The sequence below is a fragment of the Pinus tabuliformis genome, chromosome 2_2 (assembly GCF_031772625.1).
Source record: "Pinus tabuliformis cultivar Carrire ecotype Pingquan chromosome 2_2, CPIR1, whole genome shotgun sequence".
Lineage (NCBI taxonomy): Eukaryota > Viridiplantae > Streptophyta > Pinopsida > Pinales > Pinaceae > Pinus > Pinus tabuliformis.
The window spans coordinates 112697150-112723962 of record NC_142300.1 but is presented as its reverse complement, the minus strand read 5'-3'; the positions used below and the strand labels follow the sequence as shown (position 1 = coordinate 112723962).

The following is a 26813-nucleotide window of genomic DNA, read 5'->3' as shown; positions in this document are numbered from 1 at the left end:
TAAAAAGGAAACAATATCTCTTTCTAAATAAATATGGATGTTTATGCCACATTTGAACTTAAGCATCCGTGCCTGTAATGAATGGTAATAGTGTGGTAAACCATTTTAGCACATGATAACAAATAACTTTCCCATATGAGTTGTAAACAACAGATTATGTGGCAGCAGAAAAGCCATAACAGTGAGTAACATGTGTGTGGAATACCATATCTGTGGAAATGACAACGTTTAGTGAGGTAATGGTCATAAAGATTTGAAGACCACCGCAGTTAAGTCCACAGCACTGGACTGTTTTGGACTTACAAGTTCTTGGGTCCAGCACTGGGAATTTATGGTGCTCTCAATTTATAGAGGGCTCACCAAGGTAAAATAAGAACTGCAATACGAAAGCAGTTTGTGCTTAAATTCTATAATATGTACTTGTTTCAAATTCCACTCTTCGTTATTTTTTTGAAAAACACATCTTATATTAATATTGTAATGTGCAAGTTTGTTTTTGCTCATGAGGTTAGTTCAGTTCAGTCCTTCTGTTGGAAGTGGAGGGAAGAGCTATGTATGCACATTTTTCTTTTCAGTTGTAAGATATTAAGTCATTCGATGAAAAACTTGGTATTGGTATAAAATCACCAAGAATAGGAACATTAAAAACATCAGCGAATAAATCAGTGTTGATTTGGGGTAGCATCGGATGTGCTCTAGCCACGAAAATTGGTGGAGAGGCTAAAGCACATGAGATCTCCACTACCTAGAAATGGTTTGGGCAGTTTTTAAACAGTTTGGGAGATATTAAAATATTAATATCTTTAATGGAGTCCCTAAGTCTAAACTTAGGGAAAATAAAATATTAATGTGAATTAATATAAAACTGTGTTAGAAGGGTCCAAAAGTCATGGATCAAGCCAAAGTTAATCTTAGCTGTTGATTAGGGACTTCATCTCGACCGTTGAATTGTCAACTAGAAAAGTATAAGAGGAGGCTTGAGGGTCACTTGGAAAACACACAAAGTTGATCAAGATTTCGATTTTCTGGGGCAGGGTTTGCCGAGGAAGTGGAAAGAGTGATCATAGTTGCAGCTGAGGGGCATTGAATACAGAAGCAGAGAGGCAAAGATAGTACGAAAAGGATCAGCGCAGAAGCCAGGAGAGAGGGAAACAGAGCTAGCCAGAGGTCTACACAGATCCAGCGAGGGCTCACGCAGAGGCAGCTGAGACTCACGCAGAGGCAGCCAGGGCTCACGCAGAGGCAGCCAGGAGCAGTGCCTCAGAGAGCCAACGTGGGTGACGCAGAGGCTCTAAGGGCTGACACAATACCTCCAGAGGCTGTTGCAGGGCGAGCTAGGGTGACGCTGAGCCAGAGAGGGCTGATGTAGTCCCTAGAGGCTGATGCTGGGGTTTTCGTGGGGCAGATTGGAGCTGGGAGCTGTCATAGTGTTTATCCGGGGTTTCGGCCAGAATATCTATCTTCGATTGAGAGGTACTACTGCCAAGATTATTCTTTGTTGGGTGAGCCGGTTTTGGCAACCAGATTGTATTCTGAAACTGCTTAATAATTAAAACCCTCAGATAGCTGCACCGGTTTTCTCGCATCGGGTTTTTTCGGGGACATTGGTCCAAAAACGACGGTGTCACTTGTGTGCTTGTTTTGTTTCCTTCAGTTGATGATTTGTAATGTGTTGAGCATGTACTTGTATTTATTTTCAGTATTTACGCGGTACATAACTTGTTAATTAATCAGAACAAGTAGGCAGAAATAAATCAGAAAAGTACACGAAGGGTTTCTAACAGGTAGACTTAGAAATTATAACAATCAGCAAACCACAACAAGCATAAAAAAGTATAAAATAAATTCATTTTTTCAATTTGTTTAAATGTAGGCCAAGTCAAAGGATCTTAGCTCGAGTGGCTTGGTGAAAAATTTGTTTCTCCAGCTGCATGGGTTAAAGTCTCTGGAGACATGTTGTAACTGGCACATAAAACATTAATATGTATGTAGTTAATGGCAATTGTGATATCAAATATTGATTGAGAATACTGATCCCTGATTGTTATCCTTCAAGACCCAAGATTCAAAACTAGGTACAAAATTGCATCAAATATATAATAAATATAGCTCATCATTATATATATTTGCATGGGTGTGGGAAGAAAGTTGGGGAGGGAACCATTCTGGATTTTGCATTGATTAGATTTCTAATTCTAGAAATTCTATCACAGAAAGCGTATCACGTTGTCAAATTGATGGTAAAAGAAAAAGTCTTTCCAAGGAAATCAGTATGGTAGTTTCAAACTTTTATCACATACAATGTTCAGTGAATGTAATATAAATAGACCCCCATTTGAAATATGCTCATTTGTTTACAAAGATTCTTGATAATGAAGCCTTTGTTTTATGTTATTCTCAACTAATTTGTTCAGAAATTTAGGCCATCCTTATTGATCCTTAGATTGGACCTCAATTTTTTCTTTCATTGAAACTCTAGTGAGATGAAATTCTTCATGGACGTCAACCTTCTCTTTCATTGAAACTCTAGCGAGGCTAGGAACTCCACATTTATCAATTTCAATTGCTATACTTGCAGAGAGAATTCACAAAGTAGTTATTCTTCACTTATTCTTCACAAAGTACAATCCAAATACAAAATATGCATATAGCTATATAGCCTCTAAGTTCTCTAGCTTCCTCCACCTTATCCTTCCAATCTTATGCTTGGAGAATGGTTTTTTCTTTCTTGTTTTCATAAAAAACATTGATGGGCAGTGCACATGACATCTAGGCTTGGATTGGGACTTATTACAACACAATCTAACACCCTAGTGCAATGCCTCACTAGGCACTTAGATCAAGTGCAATGATGGTAGTGTCACCATTGTCACCTCAGGAACAACTCCCCTTGTTTATTGATGGACACAACCCACTAAGATCAAGTGCAATGATGGTAGTGTCATCATTGCCACCTCAACAACAACTCCCCTTATTTATCAATGGATACAACCCAACACAAGGGAAGCTTCTCTAGTAGATCTTAGGGATCAAATAACCCAAATACCTGAAGGTACGTGTTCCCTAGGAGTTCCACAATGATTTCCACCCAAGGATAAAGATAAGAAATTAGGGTTTAGGGTGGTTGGAGAGTAATTTCCAGATTTGATTTCAAGGGTTCCTAATACCTATGGCTCAATCTAAAGTCTTATGTTTGTGAGAATTTCTGAATCTACACATCAGAAATCCTACTGTAATCACTAGTTTATCGTCTCCTACTTGTTCTTTACATTCAACAATTTATTTAATTAAACAACGATGAAAAACACTATTGTAGACTACACATATATATAGATCATGAACTGAAATAAAATGAGACAATCGCACAAGGGACAGCATTTATTTTTGGACAATCGTCCTTGAAAAACCCAATGCGGGAAAACTGGTGCAACATATAGAGGGTTTGTATTATTAAGCAGATTTCCGAATACAACCAGGGTACCAATTTCAGCTCACCCAACATAGAATAAACCTGGCAGAAGTACCTCTATCCAACGAAAAATATTTTAGCGAATCCAGTGACTGGATGATGAAACCCCACAGATGACAATATTCTCCCCAGTGCTGGGCAGCGATCGCTGCTCCAAGCTCTACGTCGGAACTGTGTCACCTCCTCTAGGAGCTATGTCACCCTCAAAGTGAGCCTCCCTTGCTCAGAAGTCGATATGCTAAACTGCTGCTCTCTCTGCCCCGCAGAAAACCCTAGCACTGCCTCTAAGGAATTGCATCAACCCCTCTAGCTTCAACGTCACCCTCTCTGGAGCTGCGCTGTCTCTCCTGGTGTTGCTCTCCCTCTCTGCTATGTATTCTCGGCCTTGGACTAAAGTCCTTTTGTCGAACTGCCCCTCTCACTGCAACTCAGATCACTAGCTCGATTTTCTCAGCAAACCTCGCCCTAGGAAAATCGAACTCTTTGATCTTACTAGTGTATCTCCAAGTGACCCTCAAGCCTCCTCTTATACTTTTCTTGTTGATGAATCAACGGATGAGATTAAGTCGCTAATCAATGACTAAGATTAAGACAGACCTGATCCTTGTCACTTAGAAGTTTCTCACCCATATTCTTATTAATACCCATTAATATTTTTACTTTCTTTAGTTTTGACTTGGGAACCCATTAAAAATATTAATTATTTTAATAACTCCTCATTTGGGTGGAATTTCTTCAAACGATTTCTGGGTTTTGGAGATCTCATGTTTTCTAGCCCCTCCACAAAATTTCAGAGCTAGAGCACATACGATGCTACCCAAAATCAACACTCCCTCTTAGCGAGGAATGTGCTCTAGCGATACTTCCCCATAAAAGCATTACACTGATCCACTGCATTGGTCCTCTGTGCTGTTGATGCTCAGCTTGCCGCCCTTCATTCACTGCACTGCTGCATCTTGTATTGCTACCTATGACTCTGCCACTGCCATTGCTACATCTGTACTGCAACTCCCTCTCAAAATGCTGCCTCATGCTGCCCATAGCATTGCCACTACTAACTACTGCACTGCAACTCAGTTACTGAGAAGTAAGTAACTGAAACCTCAACCAAAGATTGACATACTGGTCAGTTTGGATGCCTCGTGATGCTAAAGCTACCTCGTGATCCAAAAATCCTAACTTGTTAGGATTGAATGATAAGGTCTAAAATCCTAGAACCTTTGAAGTTCTGGTAATGTAGTGTTTGCTATGTTTCTACATTAGAACCCTAACTCATTAGGGTTTGGTGGAATGTGTGAGCTAGACCTTTACATTGTCTTAGAAATGTCTTCCTTGGTATAAATGTGTTTGTCTGATCAAACCCTAGTGTAATCAAAACGATTATGTGTCTAACTCTTATTTGATATTGTTGTGAAGTTGGGTTTGACTAACACATGATATGAAATATATTTTTTCATGATGATGAAATCTAGGCATATATAGATATGTCCTTTTGGTTGAAGTCCTAGGTTGGTCTAGGTAAAATGTATTTATGTTATTGGACATATGATATGCTTATGTATGGTTATGAATTCCTAGATATGTGTGTTGACCTAGTTCTTGATGGTCATGAGTCTTAGGATTTAATGGGAGTCCTTGTCTGAGATTCTAGGATGATAATGTTTGGAAATCTAGGGTGTTATAACTAAACCCTAATAAAGTTAAAAATTGTCCAGTACGTGTGATATAACAATTTGAAGTCCATTGGATGATTGGTGGAAATAAAAATCTAGGGTTTTGTAGTTAAATCCTAGTAGTGATATTGTCTAGTGTTAAATGTAACAATCTAAGATTTATGTATTTAATGATTGTTGAGATTATGGAATTCTAGGGTCTTTAAGTTAAACCTTAGTCAAAGTAAAATATCTAAAATGTGATAATTTGAGATTTGTGAAGAGATTGTTGAAATTTGAAATTTTGGTTGAGTTTGATGACTGCTCAGAAATCTAGGGTCTTCAAACTAATCCTAGTGGTGGTTGGTCATGAGAATGACTGATTGATGGTTGATTGAAAATCTAGGGGTTTGGAACTAACCCTAGTGAAAATTGGTCAGGTTAATGACTATGCTATGACTGACTTTGATTGATTCTGTATGAAAATCTAGGATTTGTATGAATTTGTAGTGAGAAGTCTAACATATATGTATTTTGAAAGACTTTGTAGATCTATGTGTTTTGAATTGTTTCTAGGGTTTGCTATATGTTGTAGTAAGGTATGTCATAGATTTGGAAGACACAATGAAACCCTAGATGGAATAAATATTGTTTTGAAGTAGCCTAGGGTGTATAAAGTCCTTAGCAAGATGTTGAAGAGTATGTCTCTTGCTTAAAAGTCTAGGTAGCTGATTTGTATAAAGATGTGTTAATTTTAGGTAACAATGGTATGTTCTATGCTATGCTTAAGAGCAATTTTACTTCAATTTCTTTATTAGCCCAATATCAATATCTAGTTTAGCAATCACATCAGCATGATAGTAAAATGCATATAGAACATAAACATAAACAGTAGAAGACAAGCCAAGACAATATGACACAAGATGTGGCACCAGCCAGGGACAAACCCCAATGTGGGGAAACCCTTGATCAATTCTTCTTATATTCTTCAATAGTTCAGCAGAGGGAGAGATAGTACAATTTACAAATCTGATAATTTATGACAACAACAAAAGCCCTAACCAAAAAAGTCAACGTTGGTCAAACAGGGCAAAATTTTTCCTCTAATCAGCTCGGTCAAACACAATCAACTTCGACCTCCAATAGCAAGCCTATTCAGCCCAAAATAGTCTGAAAAAGTCTAGTAAAAAACGGGTCAATGAAAGTCAACCTACGACTAGCCCTAGGGCAGTCAACGCTGGTCAAAAGCGAGGTCAAATTGCCTTGATTTCAGTGCCCAGATTTGTGACCTGCTAGGATAGAGATGCCTCACCCAAACCGCAGTCAAAACAGGTCAACGTTTGAGGTCAACATAGTCAAACAATAATCCTGCAGTTCGGTCAACGCTGGTCAATGCAGTCAAACATAAATTTGCCCTTCTTCCTTCGCATGTGTGGGAGACAGCTGCCCAAATATGTGTACCCAATCACAAGAGGAGAGAGTGAGATGTGAGATGAGATGATGGTGAAAATGACTTGAGGTCTCCTCCTTTTATATGCAACGTTGAGGATGTGTTGAGGGTTTGAATTCCTGTTTTGCTCGCTGGCCGACCTTGACAATTTGTCCATAATATAAATAAATTCATATCTTTATTTGTACATGTTGGAATCATATGATCTTTGGATCAATCCTACACCTCTCGGAGAGAGGAATCCAAGAAAAATATCAGCTGTCATAAATAAGATGACCCATGTGGAGTTTGGCCCTAGTTTCCAATCTTAACACTCCCTCTCAACCAGGGAGAAATCTATCTGCCAGTTGGTACTATCTTTGCCTTCAATGCACTGCTCTGCACTGCTTGGCTCTGCTCTTCTTTGCTCTGCTGAACTATGATGAAGAAGAAGTGATTGAGAATGTATCATACCATTCTCTATTGACCCGCAGTTAGTGCCAGATAAAAGAGAGTGTCTCATACCACTCTTACTGACCCGAAGTCAGTTCCAATCAAAAGAGAGTGTGTCATACAACTCTTACTGACACGAAGTCAGTTCCAATTGATCCCAAATTAATATCAATCATCTGAGCATAGGGAGTACGGTAGTACACAATGCGTCCATCGATAGTACTATGGTCCATATCCTCATTTCCCTACTCATTGGCCAGGTGAGAGGTACTTCCCATGAGTCCCAGACTCCATGGTAGGATGTCTCAGCAGGAGAAGGATGAACCCCTCATCCTGGCTACATGTCGCCAGGGGTATCACAGGGGAAGGATGAAACACTCACCCTGTACACAACAAACCACTAGGGGAAGGCTGAATCACTCACCGTATGATTGCTCATCGCTCCAAGAAGTACCCTAAGCCCCCCGAAGCTCCCAGAGCTCAATGTCCATATCATACAGGACCCTCACAAGAGGGTCTCTCGACGACTCCAAGTCGTTCTCGGAAGGCCAAGAACTTGACCTTCCCCATGGGATTTGTCAGAATATTGACGACCTGCTCATGAGTCCCAATGTGATGGAGCCTTATTGGCTCGTTGTACCATATCTCGAATAAAGTCGTACTTGATATCTATATGCTTGGAGCGATCATGAAACACATGACTCTATGATAGTCGGATCCCACTTTGGTTGTCACAGAGGATCACGGTGGTATCCAGCACATGTCCAAACAGCTCACTGAAGAGCTTCCTCAACTAGACAACTTTACAGGAGGCCATACTAGCAGCTATGTATTCAGCCTCAGCGGTGCTCAAGGCAACCGATTTCTTCTTCCTGCCCATCCAGGATATTGAAGCAGAACCCAAAGTAAAACAACAACTAGAAGTGCTCTTGCGATCCACCACATTGCCAGCGTGATCAACATCAGAATCACCATGCAGCCTCACATCTCCGGCAGTGTATCTCAGTCCATGAGTGATTGTGCGCTGAAGATATCTCAACAGATTCTTGGCACCAATCCAATATATATGATGAGGCTCAACCATATATTGGCTCAATGTGTTAACTGCAAAACATATGTCTGGACGGGAGTTCACCAAGAACATCAGTGCTCCTATGAGTTGACGATACTCAGAAGCATTTCCCAATTCGGGTTCGGCAACACTACCACATAACTTCTTAAAGTTAAGTTCCATCGAGGTAGTCACAGGCTTGTCGTCAACCATCCCAAATCTTTCCAATATCTTCACAACATATGTTCCTTGAGATAGGAAAATTTCTCCTGGCTGTTGCTAGACCTCCAACCCTAGGTAGTGGTGCATAAATCCTAGGTCCTTCATCTCAAATTCAGAAGCCAACTCCCCCTTACATTTGTGAATGAGAGGGTCTTCACTTGTTAGAAAGAGGTTGTCCACATAATGTACCAGTATGAGAGGTTTATCATTTTCAACCTTAAAGTAAAGGTTTGGATCGGCTTCACTTCTAGTGAATCTCAACTTCATCAGATAGCTATCAATCTTCTCATACCAAGCTCGGGGTGCTTGCTTCAAACCTTAGAGAGCTTTCTTCAACCTGCATACATGAGATTCCCGCTCATGAACCTCAAACCCCTCGAGTTGTTCCACATAGACTTCCTCTTTGATTGAACCATGTTCAAAAGCGGTCTTGACATCCATCTGATGTAGGTTCCATCCTTGTGAGGCAGCAAGGGCTATGATCGAGCAGATGCTGGTGTATTGGGCAACAATTGAAAATATCTCATCGTAATCTACACCTTCCTTTTGAGAGAAGCCTCGAGAACCAAAGTGAGCCTTGAACTTTTCTGCACTTCCATCAGCTCCATGCTTGATTTTGTAGAGCCATTTAGAGGTGACAACCGATTTGTCTTGGGGTCTAGGAACCAGATCCCATACATCATTCTTCAAAATTGAATCGTATTCTTCAGTCATAGCATCCTTCCATGCTTGTTGCTTCACGACTTCGTCAAATGATGAAGGCTCATTTTGAATGATAGTGCTCATGACGTTCAAGTATCCTTGATACCTTTTCGGCTTCTTGCTTTCACGCAAAGTCCCCCTTGGTGCAATATGTCTCTCGGCATCTTCGAGAGTCTCCCTAAGCCATGAGGGTCTCCTCTTGGAGGAGGAGGGCTCTTGACGAGGAGGATCAGTAGGATCCATAGGTTCATCAACATCCAGCATTGTTTCATCTTTTTTGCACCCTATTTTCTAGTGTCAAATTCTTTGTCCTTCCTCTTCCAAGGAAGGTTGTTGATCTTTCTGAGGGCCATATCTTCGTTGAAGGTGATGTCATGACTTATCTCAACTTCCCTTTGACTAGCCATATAAATTCCATAACCCTTAGGATTTTCATTATAGCCCACAAAGATTCCTTTCTTCCTTGATGCACCCAATTTGTTTCTTTTCTCTTTCGGCACATGAAAATATACGAGACTTCCAAAGATTCTAAAATGAGAGACATCAGGTTTCTTACCAGTGAACACTTCTTCGGGAGTCTTGGAGTCCAATGCTTGATGAGGGGATTGGTTTTGAACATATACAACGGTATTTGCAGCTTCATCCCATAGGAACTTCGGAAGCCCTTGATCATGAAGCATGGCACGGACAACTTCTACAATAGTACGCTTCTTCCTTTCAGTCACACCATTCTAGTCGGGAGTGTATGGTGTTGTGGTCTCCCTCTTAATGCCAGCTTCTCTGCAATAATCATGGAATTCATTTGGTTCGTACTCAGTCCCATTATGAGTCCTTGATATCTTGATTATCTTCTCAGATTGCTTTTCAATCATGGCTTTGAAGTGTCGGAAGCAGGTGAACACTTCATCCTTCTTCTTCAAGAAGTAGATCTAGGTCTTGCGAGAATAATCATCCGTAAAGGTGAGATAATATAAGTATCCTCCCAAAGAGTTTATGGGCATCATACCAGATATGTCGGAGTGGATCAATTGCAATATATCTATGGTCCTGCTATTACTTGAGCGGAATGGTCCCCTTGTAAGTTTTCCTTTGGCACATCCCCAACATACACGTTCATGCCCTACTTTGAACTCGAGCATACCTGTCACCATCTGTCTCACATCGGGTAGAGCTTTATAATTAAGATAAGCAAACCTCCCGTGCCACAGTTCAAATTGTAGAGATGTGTCACAAGACATGGCTCCCAATGGACTTCCTCCAACTTGATACAAAGTGTCAACCCTGAACCCAAGAGTAAAAGCATCTTTAAAATTCCTTTTCCAAACATGTACCTTTCCAGCGATGAATGCCACATTGTATCCTTTGTCTTCCATTGCCAAAATGGACACCAGGTTCTTCTTGAGATCAGGTACGTCTAGAAATTCTTGTAAATGAACAGTGTTACCTTAATTCAATTGAAGGGTAACATTTCATAGTCCCTTCATGTGATGGGTGGCATCGTCTCCAAGGATAATCTCCAAGTTTGTCTCCTTCTCTATCAGATTAGAGAGAGCTTCCTTGTATCTAGTGAAGTGCCTTGAGGCACCACTCTCAATTAGCCAATTTCCCAAAGTGTCCGGTGGAGAGGTAGTGGAGAGGGCCGATATAAGATAGTACCCCTTTTGCTTATTGTTAACAACTTTTGATTCTTCATACCTGGAGTTCCTTGCTTTCTTGGAGGGTTGGCCATTTCCTTGATGTCTCCCATTCCTTTTTCCTTTGCCATTGAACCTGCCATTCCTTTGATTGTTGTTGTTGAAGTTGCCCTTGGAATGATTGTGATCATCATCATGTGATGTGTCCCTTCTATTTGGACCAATGTTACTAGACTCGAAATCGGCAATAAATCGACGAGGAAAAGGAGCGAAGAGTTTTAATCAGCTTGGAAAAAATCGGCGAAAAATTGGGAAAAAATCGGTGAATTCAATAAATGAAAATATACACATATTGAATTTAAAAATCATCTTTCATTGATATTCAATAAAACCATGTTCAAACAACGCATAATATCAATAGATGTCCAACATGTCATGAACGAATAAGTATCTCATATATGTTATGAGTCCAAACATGATCCAAAGTGTTGAATCCTAACTCCTAACTAGTGACTACATAGAACTAGAAGCATTTTCTTCTAAAAGTTTACAAAAAAACTACATACTAATCAGAAAAAAATTAGTAACTAAGAGTCTGAGACTCTTAAGAGTGAGAACTAGAAGTGATTCCTCCCACTCCTTCGCTTGTTTGACTCTCAAAGTTGTCGAAGTCATGTAGGCTAAAAAGAGGATCCTCCTCTAATTGGATCCAATCTACTACATTTGTAGTTTGCAGATCTATCTCTTCAATGTTGATTGATGAATGATCCAAACCTGTCATTATCATGAGACATTGAAATGTGAATTAAAGTTTGAATTTGAACTTTAAAGTGCAAATCAGATTATCAAACATTCAAATTCAATCTCACCTAGTATTTGCTTGTTGCAAAGTTGTAGATTGTAATGGACAAATACAAGGTCATTTAAGTGCTTATGTGTTAATCGGTTGTGCCTCTTAGAATGTATTTTCTCAAACATGCTCCAGTTGCGCTCACAACCTGAAGCATTGCATGCTTGGTTTAAGATTCAAATGGCGAATCTCTTCAAATCTGGTGTATCACTACCAAAGTTTTGCCACCAAAGACCTAGCAAGTGGCAAGGGTTTGTGAGTAGAAGTACTAAATAGTAAATAGTAAAAACTTTAAAAGCCAACAAAATTGAATAAAACATTTAACATACAAAATAAAGTTTAAACTTTAAACAAATTTAATGAATTGATGAAGCCTTCAAGCCTCAAAGGGTACCTGGCAACTTCTTAGACCTTTCTTGTATTGCACTGGTATAGGTAAATAATTTAGATGGCACCCTATAATCTTGTAGTTGGGAAAATACACGACTTTGAAAATCTGGATCAAGGAAGTACCTTTCCATGCATGTAATAAGTCCTCTGCCAACCTCCCCATCCTCATTAAATTTGCTTTTATCATAACAATATTGTGGGTTTAAGAAGTACCCAACAACATGTAATGGGGAATGCAATTGCCTATCCCAATGTGCATCAATAATGTCCCAAAGAGGCATATACTTTGCCTCCTCATCCCCATATCTTATTTTGATGGCCTCCTTTGCAAGATCCATCGCCTCATAAATGTAACCCATAGCGGGGTTGTCACCATCAACCATCTTGAAAGTTCAAGCATTCAAATTTAAAGAAATATGAAACATTGAAAATAAAAAGAAGCTTGAAATGAAATTTAAAAAATGAAAAAGTTAAAAGACTTGAAGACTTGAAGTACCTGAGAACTCTAACAAGGGACTCTGTCACAACAATAATCTCTTCGGCATCTTTCCAGAAATCGTCATTAAACACAAGTGCAACAATTTCAATGCCTTCAAGGGCCTTGGAATGTTTAGATGCCATCCACTCAAGTCCCAAGAACATCCTCTTCAGATACATCTTTTGCTCAACCACAGATTGCAAAGATACAAAATTTGTTGCAAATCTTGTCACTGTAGGTCGAACAATTTCCTTACCTTCAGTGTATTTTCTCATAGTGTTTAGTACAATAGCGTGGTTGTATAGGTATTTGGTTATGGATTTTGCCTTCTCCACAACCTCATGTATTCAATGAAGCTTACCAATGTCCTCAAGCATTAAATCTATGCAATGGGTAGCACAAGAGGTCCAAAAAATAGTGGGGTGCCTAATCTTAAAAAGTCTACCAACAACCATATAATTAGCTGCATTGTCGGTGACAATTTGTACATGTTCTTCTCCCACTTCTTGAACGACTTCCTCCATCATTTCACAAATAAGTTGGGTTGTCTTAACCTTGTCTGAGGCATCCACTGATTTGGGAAACATTGTTCCTATTGGACAAGATACAAGGAAATATATTAAAGTTCTATTCCTTTGATCTGTCCATTCATCACTCATGATGGTGCACCCTGTTTCTACCCATGATGAACGGAACTTAGATAGCACAAGCATGACATCTTCAACACTCTCTAACAACAAATCTGTCCCAAGGCTCTCCGATGAAGGGGCTTTGAACCCTGGACCTGCAACAACAACTACATCAATCATAGCTTGCCAATAAGGACTTTTGGCACAATGGAAAGGTATGTCAGAATAGTACCAAAAGTTAGCAATGGCCTTCCTTACTTGACTATGGATATTTTTTTTTCCAACTAGTGGCATCCAAGGTAGGTTGGGAACCGAGTTTAGTGCGGGGAGAAAAAAAGGTGTTTATGTTTCCACCTCCAGTGTTGAATGTAAGAGGACTCATTTGGCCTTGATTTGGACTTGGACTTGGAGGCATGTGTGGGAAACTTGGGAACATCATTGAGGATTCAAAAGAGGGAAATGACATGGGGGTAGTGGAAGAAAAACCGTCAGCTCCAGGAGTTCCTATTTCTTTTTTCTGCTTTGCTTTTTTGGCATTATGCTGTCTCAACATATCAATGGCCAAGGTTGCTTGGTGTTTGACATTTTCGTCAACCTTGTTGCAAAGACCTATATCATGGCCGTGTATTTGAGCAAGGTGGTACTTGAATCTATAAATGCCTCCACTACATTTTTCTTTGCAAAATTTACAAACGAGCTTGGGGTCTCTGGGAATCTTGTCACATAAGCCCAAGCAAAGTCCTTCTCCCTCGGCATTGTTGTTGTTCTAGACTTGTGTTTAAATCAGTGTTGATAATATTGCTGAGATATCGGCGATATTCGGAAATATCGCGATATTTTCGGCGAGCCAATATATCGCCGACAACATATTGCGATATTTTTGACTTTTGAAAATATCGCGCGATTTCCGAAATATCGCCGATATTTCGGAAAATATCGCGCGACGATCGAAAATATCGCCCGGTGACTGTAAAAAATTTCTGCATGGCCTATAAAAATCTGATTTTGGTTTTTTTTAATATCATTTTCATTTCTGATTGCTGGAGAAGGAGGGGGAGAGCTATGTGGTTGCTGCCAAGGAGGGTTTGAGTGTTCTAGGCCATAGTATTGATATGCTATTCATGGTAATGTTAAATTCTTAAAGTAAAAGTGACATTCTCCTTAATCTTCATTTTCATCCTTTTACTTAAGTTTTTAACATTACCATGAAATGACTCAGGATGTTTGAGAGTGGTTCCGGCCTCATTGGATTTCATATGGAGAAAGTAGAATTTTACATTTCATTCAAAATGCAGCAGACTTATCAGTTTTTTAGGATCTCAGAATTGGGAGATTGTAATGTTTCCAGGTGACACCACCTGCCTGGGCTACCCCTGCCACCAGTAGAGGATGTGGTCTACCTCCTATAGCTCCTACTTCTAGTTCTTCAGCTTCTAGAGCATAGCAAACTCCACTGCCAACTCCACCAGCACCAGCATCTACATCTAGAGGGAAAGGGAAAGCTGTGGCATTTTCTTGCAAGAGGGGCAGAGGAAATCAATAGGATTATACTTTAGTTATTTTCTTATGTGCTTGTAAGTTGTACATGAACAATGAACATTGAATATTCAAGAATCAAGACCAAGCATATCACATTCTAATTTCTAAATAGTAAATTTTGATTCTATTTTTTTTTTTAAAGTGAACTATGAACTCTGAGAAGTAATTATATTTTAACTTGATTAGATAAGCTGCAACTTGCAATTTAATATGGATAAAAAACTATATTTCAGTATATATATATATATATATATATATATATATATATATATAAAACGTGTCCCCCGTGTCTTGTTTCTAGGTCGTTGCGTTTCGCATTGAATACTCGTATTTACATGTCCTCCGTGTCTCGTGTCCTCGTGTCATGTGACTTAGCTTAGACAATATTGATGTATTGTCTCCATGGAGGAGTCACCTTCATGGTTAGAGCCAGTGGCAGATGATCCATTAGAGTAGGGGCAGCAAGAGGAGGATTCAGAGTCAGAGGAGCAACAACACTCAGAGGAGGAGGACACTGCGGGAGCATCAACATCAACACCATCTGCTATATATATAGGAGAGCATAGCCCCATACCTAGCACTCATTATTTGACATTAGGTGTAGAGGGAGGGTCAGGGCCTCCTACTACTAGGGGCAGGCCTGGCAAACAACCCATCATGTTTTCCTGTGAAAGGGGGAGAGGGCAGTGATTTCAGATAGATAGCTGCTAGTTTTATTTGTTATGCTACATATAACTCATGATGATGAGATACTTTTATATATGTGATGTTATTTTGTATTGGTTCTCCACATTTGAGTCCTTGAATGGACAATTATCAGGGATCAGTAGGATTTGGTATCGCCTTTGATGTATCATTTCTATTTGACATCATATATATCAGTGTTTTCTTCATATTTATGTGCCAATGTGTTTATTTCATGTTGTTATTGCTTTATATGTTCAAAAATCTTAAAAAAATGAATATATTATGCATTTTTATGCTTGCCGATATTTGCCGATATTTTGCCGATATTTTCACCGATATTGCCGATAAGATATTTTCTGGACCCTCGCCGATATTTTCTCGATACCGATATTATCAACACTAGTTTAAATTGTGTCTTCTGTTAAGATTTGGAGTTGTGCCTTCTGTTTAATTTGGCTCTTGTAAAAGACAATAAAAACTTTAAAATACGAATTTGTCTTTTAAATTGCTTGTATTCTAGTAAACTGTAAAATACAAATTTGTCAGAGCAGTAAACTTTAAAATACAATTTTGTCATACAACATCTTGAATTAAGTTTAAAGTTTGAATTTTAAAGACAGTGCTCAAGAGTCAAATTAAAAAAGGTTTAAAACTAAAGCCTAAAGGCGATATCGACATTGAGGCTTGAACAACGATATGAAATGGTGATAAACTGTGCAGTGTGACTATGAACAACAGTTAGAGTCGTCTTGGTGAACAACAACTGGAGTCTTCCTCATTCTTGGAGTTGTCTTGATGGACAACGACAATGGCTGAGATATCATGAACACTGAAAACAAAGTGACAACGAATTGTGTGACACTATGACAGCAATGGTTTTTCAAGCTTCAGTGGACTGCATTTAAATACGGCCACAATCTGCTGTCTAAGCCTGTTTTCCACCCGCCCACGCACTACTATAGTTTGCCTGGGGCTTGGGCACGTATTCACGTCCTTTTGCTATATTTGTGAACCGACGTCGGCTACGTTTTTGCGGACTGAGTCGTGAGTTGTGACTGCGGGCTGCGAACCGAGTAGTGACAGTGTAAAACAAATCTCTGTGAGTCGCAATGTGTTTGCATTTGCAGACTAACGTCAACTTTAGCGGACTATGTCGACGTTTGCGCCTGTGTCGGTGTCGGTGTTTGCGGGCTGTGACAACAGAGCGGGAAAACCTAAAACCAAATCAACTGACACATCAATCCTAAAAGTAAATCCCTATTCCCCTGCAAAACTATAATTAAAGTTGTGCTCGTAGAGTCTGCAACCACAAATCAATTGCGAAAATCGGGAAAATTGGCTAACCCGAAAAACTCGGGGACTCGCAAGTCAAACTCGGTCAACGCAAGTTTGACTCGCAGAGTTTTGAGTTGGCTCTTTTGGTCAGCGCGCAGAGTTATAATCACGATTACTCAGGAAAGTTGGCGATTCCTATTTCAGTGATTTGGACACTCCCTTGCATAATGGACAAACTTTTTGCAAACAAAACACCTGCCCTTCCTTCCTCCCTTAGATCCAGCCTTTCCATTGAAATGACATTTGGACCCTGCATTGTTCCCCCCTTTGGCATGAGTGGAGAATGCAGTGGGGTTGCTTCTATTAGAAGGCATTTCTTGCTCCACCATTCTTGTTTCTTCTTGAATGCATCTCCACATCAATTCTTCAAACCCTGGAATGCGATCATTATTGAGAATAGTGGTTCTAAATATATACCACTCAGGTGGGAGTCCTCCAAGGGTAGTGATAATATGTTCCCTACCAGGAATGACCTCTCCAATCGAAAGTAGATCATTCTTGATCTCAGTGATCCTTAAGAAGTAGGATTGAATATCCTCGTCCTTGCCCTTCTTAATATCCTTCAACTTATTTTGAGAAATAAAATTTGATTAGCATCACTAACCTTGAACATGTTAACCAACCTTTTGTAGATCTCCTTTGAGGTGTTCAAATCAGAGATGTAGGCCACCAAACGCTTGTCAATGGAATCTATGATAATCTTCATTACTTTGACTTCAGCGCTATTGTATTTGGTCTTCGCAGCAACCGATGCATTTGAAGGAGGCTTAGGGATTTTCCCTTCACATAATCCAACACTTCTTGTTCTTCCAAGGTCAAATCAAGAGACATCTTCGATCCATGATAGTCAGATTTTTCACGGAGCTTGTCTTCAATGAGGAATTGTGATGAGGAACCCATTGAGCCTTTTGTCCTTGTCCAACTGTCTTTGGTGATTACTCTTTCATTCTTGCTTGGGCTTTGTTTTCACCTCAGCTTTGATACCATGTTAATTTTAGGTAACAATGGTATGTTCTATGCTTAAGAGAAATTTTACTTCAATTTCTTTATTAGCCCAATATCAATATCCAGTTTAGCGATCACATCAACATGATAGTGAAATGCAGATAAAACATAAACATAAACAGTAGAAGACAAGCCAAGACAAGAGGACACAAGATGTGGCACCAGCTAGGGACAAACTCCAATGTGGGAAAACCCTTGATCAATTCTTCTTATATTCTTCAATAGTTCAGTAGAGAGAGAGATAGTACAATTTACAAATTTGATAATTTATGACAGCAACAAAAATCCCTAACCAGAAAAGTCAACGCTGGTCAAACAGGGCATACTTCTTCCTCTAATTAGATCGATCAAACCCAGTCAACTTCGGCCTCCAATAGCAAGCCTAATCAGCCCAAAACAATATGAAAAAGTCTAGTAAAAAATTGGTCAAGAAAAGTCAACCGGTAGCTAGCCATAGGGCAGTCAACGTTGGTCAAAAGAGAGGTCAGATTGCCTCGATTTTAGTGCCTAGATCTGCTGCTTGCTAGGATAGAGATGCCTCACCCAAACTGTGGTCAAAATAGGTCAACGCAGTCAAACAACAATCTTGCAGTTCGGTCAACGCTGGTCAACACAATCAAATAGAAATTTGTCCTTCTTTCTTCGCACATGTGAGAGACAATTGCCCAGATATGTGTACCCAATCACAAGAGGAGAGAGTGAGATGTGAGATGAGATGATGGTGAAAATAACTCGAGGTCTCCTCCTTTTATATGCAACGTTGAGGATGAGTTGGGGGTTTGAATGCCTGTTTTGCTTGCTGGCCGACCTTGACAATTTGTCCATAATATAAATAAATTCATATCTTTATTTGTACATGTCAGAATCGGATGATCTTTAGATCAATCCTACACCTCTCAGAGAGAGGAATGCAAGTGAAATATCAACTGTCATAAATAAGATGACCCATGTGGAGTTTGGCCCTAGTTGCCAATTTTAACAAGATGAAATGTTTTCGTGATTTTGATATGGCTAGCTTCATGCTTCTATAGATTTGGTTGTACTTGTTATCCAAGTTGTGTAGGTACACAATCTTCAACTTGGTGAAGATGCTTGATGTGACAAGCAAGCTGTGCTAGTACATAATCTTCAACTTGTTGAAGATGCTCGATGTGACAAGCAAGCTGTGTTGGTACACAATCTTCAACTTGGTGAAGATGCTTGATATGACAAGCATGATGAGGATGATAATAACTCTGATGAAAGGGTTTGAAACCACAAAAGATTTTCTGGTGTCAAAAAGAAGCTGATCTCCCGGAGGAAGCATGAATGGAAGAGATCTCCCTAAGATTAAGAGGGAGCCCGGATAAAGAAGTCCTTCTTGGTTGAGAGGGTGTAACAGATATGGTTCTTTGCTTCATCTGTCATGCAGTAGACCAGGACTAACAGCGGTAAGTCTGAGTGAAGACCATGAACAAGAAAAGGAAATTGGAGAATGCATTTTGAAGCACATTTGAAAGAAGGAAAGTAGGATCCGATTGAAGAATATATTGCTGCATGAAAAGTAGGAAGGAAAACACATGATTGAGGAATCTTTTGTCGGTTGATGGTCCTACTATGGAAAAGAAACATCTGTTGTCTGAAAGACCCCTGAGGTTTGTATTTGGTTATATACATGCGAAAGTATATTATTGATTGGGATTGTGTTTGTATAGGTGAATCTATCGAAGAATTTGATAGTGTGTTGGTTACCAATCAGTTTGATTGGGAGAGATTAGACATTCTTGATCTGTTTGAACAAGGGGTGTTGAGGCTATGGGAGTGAAGCATTGCATAGGCAGACATATGGCTGACACTTTATGTTGATGTCTATGTCTTGAAGTTGGAAAGGTGGTGTTGCTCATTGAGCTCTGACACGCACTTGGATTTTGGGTTGATGGTTAGCAAGTAAGCTTGATGGTACCTAGAGGGGCTGAAAGCTTGAGTCCATGTTAGTCCCACCTAGATAAATTGCCTTGGTCAGGAATCTTATCCATGGCATTGCGGTGCCTAAATTGTTGAGTGACTGGTTGGATAGATTGCCCTGGTCAGGAATCTAGTCCATGTCGTTGCCAGGAATCTAGTCCATGCCCTTGCGATGCCTAAAGTTCTTCATGGTTCATATAGTTTGAGATCTTCCATTGTATATGTACATTATGAATACCTCCCTAGTTAAGAGGGAGTGTTGGAAAAAGTAACTATGTTCGGTCTTCAGTAATGTACTTGAGTCATTATGTAATGTACTTGTCAAAAGAATAAAGAAAATTATTATTATTATTATTATTATTGTGACTTATTAAAGCATGGGTTTCATGCTTGGGTCACCATGTTTTAGGTCAAAGTCCCCATTGAGGACTTCTAGAATTTATTCTGGGTCTATAGAATTATTGTACATTTAAAGAGACCCTTCTTGGGCTTTTGAATCATGTAAAAATGCTTAGTATTGAGTCAAATATGAATTGTGGAACTGCACACCATGTCGACCTAAGGGAAGATCAAATTGGCCTAAGACCCTATTCGACCCCACAAGAAGCCTATAAAAGGTCTGACATCGAATTCATTTGGAGTATCACTTCTCATCTTCTCTCTACTGGGCAGAAGTGCAAAAATCCTGTTGTTGGGTAGAAGTGCGAAGTGGATAGCTGGGAAAGTCTGTTGTGGGGAAGCCGAAGTGAATGCCAGTTTGGGTGAGTCTAAGGAGTCAAGGAAAATCGAAATTTTGGTGGCGTTCTCTCTCTGTTTCGTGCTCTGGATTGGGAGATCGAAGTCTTCCAAGTTGAAATATTGCCGGAAGCTGTTACTTGCTGCAAGTTGCTACATAGTCAAAGTTGTTGTGAAGAGGTCAATCTTCTGGAGGCTGACTTGGTGTGGAGGGAAGTTCTTGCCTTGGTCTAGGGTGAAGAGTCTCAAAGAATACTATTGAAAGGAAGAATTAATTTGACTGGGTTTTCCCCTCGAGGGGGGTTTCGCCCTGGCATGTGCGTACATCTTGTGTCCATTGTTTTATGTGCTACTACTTTTGGTAATTGCTTGATGAACTAAAGAAAGAAGATATAAAGAATTGCAAGGATAAGAAACATCACAAGTAATTATCAAGATCGAGAAAATATTTACTTCCTTTTTGATTTTCCAACATAAAGAACCATGACCATGTTCAAACCATCATCAACTACAAGCTCAAGGAATCAATTAAGATCAACTAGCATGGATACAAGAGTTATTGAAGCATAAAAGGTCAGTGATATTCAATGTTAAAGCCATGTAAGTATATCACACAAAGTATCTTCTTCAAACTTCACACTAACTTAAGACATTATAAAAGTTACGATATTTAGTTATGGGAGGAACATCAAATGCCCCAATTAGGTGCTCCTAGCCCTAGGGGGAGAAACAATTCCTAGCCGGCCCCTTCAATCAATAAGTGTGAGTGATAGTGATAAGTGATATGGTATGGGGTGTACTTCATGAGAGGTGTCATAGTCTTATACATGGGTTATGCAAGACCATCATCCATGAGTGCCTTTGTGGAGGAAATCTTTAATTGATTTCCTTTCAATCCCATTTTTAAATGTGTAGTTCATTGTTGATAAGGATTGGGGATATTTCTGTAAGTCCCTTTTACCTTGATAGGTGTGATATGCATATGACTAGAGTGATGGCCTGACATGAGAGGGTAGAGCTCAAGTTAATTTGTATTTTAATCATTGTTTGTTTCTTGCCACTTTTTTGGATTTTAATAATTGGCATATGCTTTAATTTCTTTCTTCTTGCAATTGCATCAACATTTAGGCATTTTAAAGCCCATCTTCACATAGGATGAGATAAACAAGGAACTAGTATGAGCGAGTGGCAACAACCAAACAAAAGAAGGGACAACATATTAGGAATAAATGGAAAATGTTAAGTATGGAACGATATGGACATGCTACCTCTATCAAGGGCTCCTATTTATGCCCCTCTTGGATAGTGAAAGAAAGACCCTAAAGTGGTTACACTAGGCTAGGAGGAAAGGATAACCACCAAGATGTAATAAGGTAACAAGTGTAACTTCCAAGCATCGTGATCCATTGTCTGATTTCAGCCATGCTTAAAACATTGAATGTAAGCACTTTGTATGAAACAATCGCTAATGTACCTCATGGTCATTTGTTGAAATATAAGGTAGCTATGGTTGGCATTTTTCATCAAATCATAAAGGAGAAATTCAACATATTGGTCACCTCAAGTGGGCTCAAACACACCTTATAAGTCAGTTCCTTGGAAGGACATCATGTCAGCCCTGCTAGGGCTAATTAGCCCTCTCTTGATGCCTGTTAATAAGAAACCATTGGCATCATTTCGTCTACCATCAAGCTCAACCATTCGGTCTGCAATTACAAGAGAATTTGCTCTTCTATTTCAGGCTTATTCACACATGCGAAGAAGATTTTGAAGGGATCTTTTAACTGCGTTTTGAACTCCTTCTAGGGTTCGTTGATACATGGACTTGAATCATTTACATCTCTGTTTTTTGTTGATATTCTTGTGGCCGAAAATTGCAGAAAAATTCGTTCTCCTTTTGTGCCCATTTCTGAAGTTGAGTGAGGGTTATTTGAGGATATGTTGTGGGCAGTTCGTTGGTAATTGCAGTGGTGACTTCGGCCCTTCTTGACGGTGGCTTCAGAACTACAATTTGACCTTCTTATTTAGGCTTTTCTAGTTGGACAGAAGTGACATCTCACTCATTGTATAAGCAGACTTGGATAGGTACTTTATTGTTGATCATCTTGAATTATTGGAATGATTTTGTTGTACTATTGATGGACAAAATTTCTCTCTCATCAGGAAATAATCTTGAGTTTTCCCCTAAGTGGGTTTTGCCCTGTTTGTGAGCGTAATCTTGGTGTCTCTTGTTTCTTGCTTATTATCTATTGTTCATTTTCTACCGTGATCTCTATTCACTGCTCTTGTTAAAGCATCATTGGTTGAAGTTTTTTTCATGTATAGCTACTTGTTGATGAAATGATGAAAAAGTAATTGTTTATATCAATAGAAGTAGTTATCAAATTGTGAAAAGCTATTCTAGTCATTGCATCACTAGAATTTCAACATCATTGACCTACTTTCATTGGATGAGCATGCTGATCAAGTTGATGAGCTAACCAATGAGTGTGTGAGAGGCATCTGGGAAGCTGCTATTTGAGGATTGTTTGAGGCTGTTGGTTGAAAACATGCATCTTAGGAGAAAATTTTTCTCCTAGGGCTACCCATGTATATGGATGGGTAATAGGACCCTTATAACCAAGGAGGTCTTTGAAGGAGGAGCCTATAAGTCACTTTTTGTCAGTTTGTCCCATCTCGTTCATGGGAATTCACCAAAATGAGTCCAAAGCCTTTGACATGTTGGTAAGATGATGTTCAAAGTTCAAACTTTAACAATTCGAATGGATGTCTAAGAAAACGATAGAAAATGAGCATAAAACAATGCTGGTAAAAATATCATACCTATAAAACTATGTTGCATGGGTACCCGCACCCGGGGGTGGGGTTCTCGAACCCGTCCGGGTTCCCGCACCCAAGTACCGGATTCAGGTACGGGTTCTTCCCAGACGAACCCAGAAGAACTGGGTTCTTCCATGAAGAACCAGGTTCTTCAAAAAAAAATTGGGTTCTTTTCCTTTAACGGGTTCTTGGGTTCTTCGGGTTCTTCGGGTTGGGTTCTTTGGGTTCTTCATAAAAAAAACTATATTAAAAATTTAATTTTCAAATAATTTTTTTTATTGAAATTTAAAAAATAACTTATAACAAAGGTAAAAAACTTTAAAAACCCTAAATCTTTAAGACTTTAACTCTTTATGAATGCACACAAGCAAATATCTGATACGTGATTACTGATTTCATTTAACTTTTAAGTTTTTTCCATTTGGTTGAGGCTTGAGCCGTCCCCGTTTACCATTTTCGGCGGCAGTGGGCAGCTTCAGCGGCAGTGGATAGAGCAGCTTCAGCGGCAGTGGTATTTACAAGTTTTCATTTTCGTTTTCAATTTTATCATTCCATGAAAAGGTTTCACAAGACCCGCGTGTGAAAAATATAGGTTCATTATATTACACATTTGAACAGTGAACACCCACAGGGGCTCAACTACATTAAGCATAATTGCCGGAATGAATGTCACAATTTCTTGCTGTTTCGGACTGTCTGCAACATGAGCCACAACTGTCAGTCCACTTTTATACACTCAATTTGCCTCCTACAGCTGCAACATAGTCCCTCCTCCTTGTTGTTGTCAAACGCTGAGCTGTAGGGCTTGATTCATGCCACTGTTTACACAAAATAGCTCACTGTTCACTAAGGAACAGACCTCGGCCTCCCTATGCAGACTCCTGTACCCAACCGAAGCCCTAAACAGAGATGACAATGCCACAAACTTACCTCTACTCAGCCCAGACTTGTTAAATTTTTAAGTTTTTATACTATATACTATAATATGAGAAGTATAGTTTCAGTTCTTTTAACCTGAAATAGTTGCAATTAGATTAATAAAGCGCAGAAAATCTTCATTTTTTGCATTAATGAATGGCATTACATAATTGCATTCATACACTGAATATAGCTCTGTGCTATTCTTTACAATATAAACCGTTCAATGAGAATGTATTTCAAAATTTCAACTCAATCATCTACACAACATTCAAGCCAGTTCATTATTTACCCTCTAACAATGGTGTTGCTTGCCCTTGCAATTTAATTTCACCATGGATCAACAAAATCCAATTAAATGGTTCAGAATTTGTTCAGGAAAAACAGTTCATAGTATATATATATATATATATATATATATATTTTAATTTTTGAAAAATTGAATCATTACATTTGTCATTAACATATAAATTCTGTGGTTTTTTTTTAGGCTTGTGGCTACATTAAAGTATAAATTATGGCTGCTGGCAGCATATATTTCACTACTGTCCCACCAAACACACAAGGCAGCCCAATAAAATAAAGTTTAAAATGTTGAGTTTTTGAGAACTCAGAATACTTTAGGATTTTTGAGCGTACTCTTGAGTTTGTAGGAAACTTGGCTAGTGTATCTCAGTCAGCAATTGGTGACAAAATCTGTCCCATTTAAATGATTATCATTAAAGTTTTCTTGTTTAAAGTTGAAAAAATATACAAATTCAAATTTCATATATATTATTACTTGTAAATTTATAATTTATAAAATATAATTATTAAAATTTAATATTATTATATTACCTGACGAACCCACGCACCCTGTTTCCAAAAATGCCGTCCCCGTCCCAGTCCCCGTCCCCGCACCCACGTTTCCTGGAAACATAACTATAAAATCATTTTATTACCCATGAAAAATGGAGAATAAGAGGCAAGTGACATGCACGTTACAAACCATTTCATAAATCTCGAAAACAAGCTAGTTAGAGGGTTTAACAAATATCTAGGAATATGAAAACCATAGATAGAAATCAAAACCCACTCTAAGAAAAAATCTTTGATGGTGTTGATTTTTTTTAGCTATGGTTAGTCTTCATAATCAAGTTTTAGCCCTCCAAATATACTAGAAATGATAAATAAATATGTGGATTCCAAGTCGGCTTCCAAAGAAGAAAAAATTGAATGTTAAGTTTTGATTTTTTACCTCCAAATGTAAGTTCAGCTTCAAGTCAGTGCCAATGAAGGGACACATCAATCCGGCTCATTCATCATCTGTATATTGGCATTCATCCACTCCATTTGGACATCCAATTCAGATCTCACGAAGATATCCTTTGAGGCTAATGTAGGACGAATTTGAGGCTACTGAAAGGACGAATCTATGGGATACTTGAAGGACAAATTCTCTGAGTCAGACCAAAATAACTGAAGCACAACACACTGAATTTATGAGGCTAATTCAGGGAAATTTGTTAGGTTTGGCTTAGGTTTGGTTACTGGTCAATTTGAATTGATTTGACTAGAAAATTTAGATTGTATTCCTTGTTGAATTGGACAAATTTCTCTAAGAAAAGGTTGTTGGGTTTTTCCTTGGTTTTTGTTTTCCTAGGATAAAATTTTGTGTCTCTTTTGTTCAATTGTCCCTTTATGATCATATTGGCCATATTATTTACAATTGATGATTTTCTATGTATAATTACTTAATAATGAATGTGACACAAGATAGGATAATGAAGAAAATTATTGGAATTAATTATTAGTGTAGGAAATCTTGAAAAATCAACATGGTATTAGAGCAAGGTTCAAGAGTAGCCAAGTCTTGGAAAGTTGGTCTTGAAGAAGGTTATTCAACTGCTTGTCTATATCCCTCAGAATGAAAGACAGAGGAAGCTTAGGATCATCCTTTGACTTTGGATCATAAAGAAGTATCATGGAAACATGGCTTAGTTTGCATGATTGAATCTATCGTAAACATGTAGCAATCATCCTTGTGAAGAAGGCCAAGTATCCTCCTAGGCTTTGACTATGAAAAAGGGATGATGAAACAAATTGTTTTGGGCCTAAGCTCTATCTGAGGACTGAAGTCCTAGACCTTGTGATAGGTGTTGGAAAAGTAACTTGGTTCGGTTTTCATATTTATCTTTGTACTTGTATCAATTAGTATTTTATGTAAAAGAAGAAAAGTATTTTATTTGTTCAAGCATGGGTTTCATGCTCAAGTCTAGGTCAAAGCATGTTCTTCATGCTTCTAGGGCACTCTGAGTTAGAGAAAAAGAAGAAAAATAATTTTATTTGTTCAAGCATGGGTTTCATGCTCAAGTCTAGGGCAAAGCATGTTCTTCATGCTTCTAGGGCACTCTGAGTTAGAGAAGAATATTTGTCATGTATTATAATCCTATTTGGAATCTTTGTAACAAAAGAAAATCATTATTTTTTAGTCTAGCATAATTACTTTGTCCTCCAAGACCAAGTCAACCCTGCCAGGATAAGTCAGCCTATGAGGGCCTATTCGACCTCTTGAGAAGAGTATATATAGGAAGAGAGACTTTGACTCATTGGGACAGACATCAAGGTTTGATCTGCAACCAAACAAGAAGGTATTCAAGAACGAAAACCAAGGAGAAAAGATGAAGTAAAAAGCAAAGGAAGAAGACTTGAGATTTGACAGTTTCTTGCCCACACATGCGAAGAAATTAGGGTTTTTGTGTGAGTTGCAACACTAAGAGTTGCAGGTCCGAATTGCAGACCTAAATAAGGGCCGAAACTTTGATTTGTGCAGATTTTGGAGAGTTTGACCTTCGTTGACTTTGGTAGACTTTGACTTGTTTGGAAGAGATC

At 38.8% G+C, this 26813-nt stretch overlaps 1 protein-coding gene across 1 annotated transcript in view; it reads left to right on the top strand.

Moving 5' to 3' along the window:
* The window catches only part of LOC149191618 (K(+) efflux antiporter 5-like), a 379177-nt gene that overhangs the window by 267023 nt on the left and 85341 nt on the right, over positions 1–26813 (top strand). The window lies entirely within an intron of this gene.